A 4,688-nucleotide genomic window follows, 5' to 3' on the forward strand; every position below is an offset into this window, starting at 1 on the left:
AGTACACCTGTGGTGCATCCTAAGGCGGTCCTTACCTAGACACGTTGTATGGAATCCATCTGAGTCAGGCGTCCTCCGGCCCCAGCAACGAACGGTCCTGATCCAAAGGTACCAACTCTTAAACCCTATCCTTGGGGGATTTAGAAGTTACGCTCTCTTACATAAATATACACACAGCCACATTGAATTCCTATATATCTTCATCTTCTCGAAACGAGTTCTTAATCTTATATCGGAAGCGCCGCGGGCTCAAATCCCCTTCCGCTGTTGTTTTGCAGAAATCCAATGACAACTACACCGCAACCTCAAGAAGAGTCCAGGCGCGGCGTCGGAAGGAGCAGCCTGCACACTGGAGTTATCATCTAACATGATATCTGAGTTATGTTCGATTGAGTAATTAAACGTCAAAATATAGTTGCGTATGAATAAAGAAAAGGAGTACAACTGACGGTAGTGTTGCTAGAGATTCATAAAAAATAAAGAATGTGTCTGAAGGTGTAAAAAAATACATATTATCTTTCGAGTCATTGGTAAGTATATGCAACAAAAAAGAAATTATTGGAGACAAGTGCTCCCAGGATGGTGAAAAGGGCATCATATGTCATATTAAATAGAGAGAAAATGATAAGCGCTCTCTTGATGAGAAGGGCATCATATAAAATAAAGAGAGAATGAGAAGTGCTCTTTGAGACATGAAATAGGAAGAGAAGTGCTTTTTGAAAAATTTGTGAAGAGAAGTGCTACTTGAAAAATTATGAACAGAAGTGCTTTACAATAATGATGGTGTTAATTGGAAGCACATTATTGGTGAAGCAAATTTTAAAAATTTTGAATTCAACATCATTTGAATAGTTTTTCTTTAATTTATTTTAATTAGGTTGTTTGAATATATATTAGATAATGTAGTGCTAATTATTAGGTGTATTTGTTAGATGTTTAGGACTATATTATAAAGAGGCTTTCCTAAAATATTTTAGATGTGTGCAATTAGATAATAAAATGATTTTATTTTAGAATACTTTTAATTAATTTTTTGTATCAAATATCGTTTATTTATAAAAATGTAACAATTACAAAAGCAGTAAAGATAAAAAGAAATGAAAAAAGAAAAACAAAGAAGAACACAACAAACAAAGACTAAAAGGTATGATCCCAAATCAGCATGTATAGATCTAGCTTGAGAAACAACAAGTCCGCAAATTAAACAATTGCATAACACAAGTTAAAAGTAAAGATCAAGCAGCTTTTGCAGGACAAGGGAGCAGTTGCTGCTGCTGCTGTAGACAAATAAAAGAGAGAACATTTACAAGAATTTCGAGATCTTCTTCCTCTCCCATCTCTCTAATCCTTTGACCAACATTTGTTTGATCTGCATGTGAAACCCTTCTGCCTTGTGTCTTTTTCTTTTTCATTGCTTCTCTTCTCATTTCATGATCTGCCATTCTGCATATAACCCAACACAAGAAAACACAAAAACAATGGTCACACTCTTCAAAATTAATTAAAAAATACAATATAAACACACATGCATATATATGTTTGATCTGATGAAAAAGATTACTCTTTGGAGAGAGTGAGAGGATTTGTGATCCCAGACAGACAAAGAGGGAGACCACAGCTGCTATGGAGGTTTAGGAGGGAGGGCTGCATTTTTGTTTCTTTTTTTTTTTGTTGCTGGGAATGAAAGAGGGGGAGGGAGGGATTTATTGCTAAATGTGTGTGATACGGCGTGGGAGTAAATAATGGGAGAAATGTTGGTTTATTTGCCTATAAATTGTACAAATATTAGAATCTATCTATGTAGTAGACTAGTAGTTGCTATAGTATGGTATGGACCCTCTCGCTTTGGACAAAAAAAAGCATTTACGGAAAAAAAAACCAGACTTTGCGAATCAATTGAGATTCCTACCAAATTTGCAAATTGTAATTAATATTTACATTTAAGCTGATCATATGTGCCTCCTGTCAAAAAGAAACTGATATATAAGCCCACTAGCTCAGTATGGCCCGAGTCCACTTCATTTTGCAAGTAAAAACCTATGCTCGGCGGATTTATAAACTTTACTTTTCTTGTCAGAATATAAACTTTTACTTCACTAAAAATTCAGTATTTTTTTAATATTTTGAAAAATTTGATAGCTACCTTAAGAATTTTTCAAATATGTGATTCAACCCAATTTACCTAAATTATTAGTAAATATCAAACTATCATTATATATATCTATAACACCCTCCAAATCCGGGGTATAGATTTGGGGCATTATTAACAACAATTACCAACTATACCTGCACAAGCGGAATATTAATATAATAATTACCCCGAACTATCACTACTCAGGATCTTTTAAAGGTTGAGTTTGGAAACAAGAATCATGCACTACACTTTATTACAAACCCAACTAAATAAAACCTGTCTCAAGAACTCTCTTTATTACAAAACTTTATTCTATCTACAGTTTCACTACGCAATCTTTTATTCAAACTACACAAAACTTTTATTCAACCCAACATTACTACTTATCCTGCTACACCTGATCTGGCAATTCAAAGCTCTCTTCGGGAATAGGAAGGAACACTCTTGGTATAAGAGGGTCCCGCTGCTTGACTCGCTTCTTGACTATGCGGGTCCTGATGGGTTTCATTCTCTACCTTAACTATAAAACAATAGGAGTGACAATAAAAGAAATGAGCCAAAATTGCTCAACAAGCCTGCAACAATATATATATATATATATATATATATATTATAAAGAGAGAGAAATAAATGAACCAATAAGCTGCTGGTTTGAACAACCATCTGTATCTGTATATGATAATAATTTGCCAATGATGGCGAGTGCCAAATGAACAAGACTGGAAACAAGAACCAACATATGCACTATAATCTGCTGATCAGTCAGAATATAGTGCGGATCTATACCCAACTGCATAGACCCAACCAACATAAGGAGTACTCAGGCAACTATGGCCTATTAATTAATGGTCTGGGAAAAACCCAGCCTTTATAGTAACCATCCAGTCCAAGGCTGAGCATCCGGAACAATCGGTATGCTATTGATATATCCCAACACCAGGATATACCAGAATATATGTAGGGTAAAAGAATTGAAATATGAACAGGGAATTCAATAAATTGGGTAAATCAAGAATTGAAATGAAACTGGAACAAGTAATAATAAATGGACAACAGTGCATATGAACAATGATTATCAAAGAGAATTGATATGATAGAAAAGAAATATAATTCACTATTCTGAATTTAGAATAGGGGAAAAAACTTGCCTTGTGCGTACTTAACCTGGTTTAATTCACTGCCTTCTGACCCTAGCTTGCTCTGCCTTGTTAACACTGAACAAATCATGGAAATATAGGTGTTTAGATAACTTACTATATACGTGTATCTTGAATTGATATCACGCAACCTTATCAGTCTACCCATGCGTTTCTATCTGACTCGCATATATATACATATATTTACACAACACATTTATGCACATAATCACATATAACACGTAACACGTAAAGCACACAATTAATTTCTAGATTTATAATTATTTTTAGAATCAATTCTAGGCTTATACCTGCATTACTAGTCTTATCTGATTTTATTATAATTTTTCGGGATTTATTCGGCTCAATTATATCCCTACTAGGACCTACGAACTATCAGTTATCACCAAACCACTCTTTTTCAGAATAAATTATAACTTACAACTATTTTTATTGGATTCGTCTCATTTTTCTGAGTCTAGGGGTCTTCGTTTCACTTAAATCGGACTAACGGTTGAATTGTTATGAATTAAACACTGATAATTCAATTTATTATTCAATATAGATAATTATTACAACCTTTTAAATCCTAAAATAATTTTTAAATAATTATTTAATAAAAATCAAAGTCAAAAATAATTTTTTTATAATTTTTGGAGTTCAAACGAAGAAGTTACGATTTATTGAAAATTATGTGATTAATTATTGAAATAATTAATCACTTAATAAATAAATAACTAATAAATAATTAATAGATAATTATTTACTAATTTAAAATAATTAATCCCTAATTATTAGGATTAATCACAATTTATTACAACTATTTACAACTCATCGTTATTTATTTGATTAGATCGATTATTTACAAATAATCAATCAACTTAATTAACCGATACGCTATTTATCGAATAACTACGAATTACTCAAATTATAAACCAACTCAACGATTAATCACTCGTATAAATACGAGCTACACACTATTCTCGAATATTACCGAACTAATATATTATTATTGGAATTTAAACGATTCGTTAATCAATTAATTATCAGTATTTAATTATATGATACGAACAATTACTGTAATATTATTCGAATAACTAACGCTCGAATAATAATTCTCATTATCGAATCACTACTCGTAATATTAACTAATTATCAAATTATTAATCAGTTTAATCCTTATTAATTAATTACCTAATTATTAATTAATTACCTAATTATTAATTAATTAGATAACTAATAAATAATTAGATAAATAATTAAATAATTAAATAATTAAATTAGAATTTATAAATTAATAAAATAATTTAGAAATTAATAATACTATTTTTCAGAATTTAAAACTAATTTTTTATTTACTTTTTAGAATTACTAAAAACTGATTTTAATGTACTAAAATATAAATAATTAATTAATTA

General features: G+C 31.0%; 1 long non-coding RNA gene across 1 annotated transcript; it reads right to left on the reverse strand.

Moving 5' to 3' along the window:
- Positions 1–1,133: 1,133 nt before the first annotated feature.
- LOC141667511 (uncharacterized) lies at positions 1,134–1,931 on the reverse strand. Its single transcript, XR_012552653.1, has 2 exons — positions 1,562–1,931; positions 1,134–1,443 (listed from the first exon to the last, which is right to left on the reverse strand). It is a non-coding gene; the product is annotated as an uncharacterized LOC141667511 (long non-coding RNA).
- Between the last annotated feature and the right edge of the window lie 2,757 nt (positions 1,932–4,688).

Source organism: Apium graveolens, chromosome 6 (genome assembly GCF_009905375.1).
Source record: "Apium graveolens cultivar Ventura chromosome 6, ASM990537v1, whole genome shotgun sequence".
NCBI lineage: Eukaryota > Viridiplantae > Streptophyta > Magnoliopsida > Apiales > Apiaceae > Apium > Apium graveolens.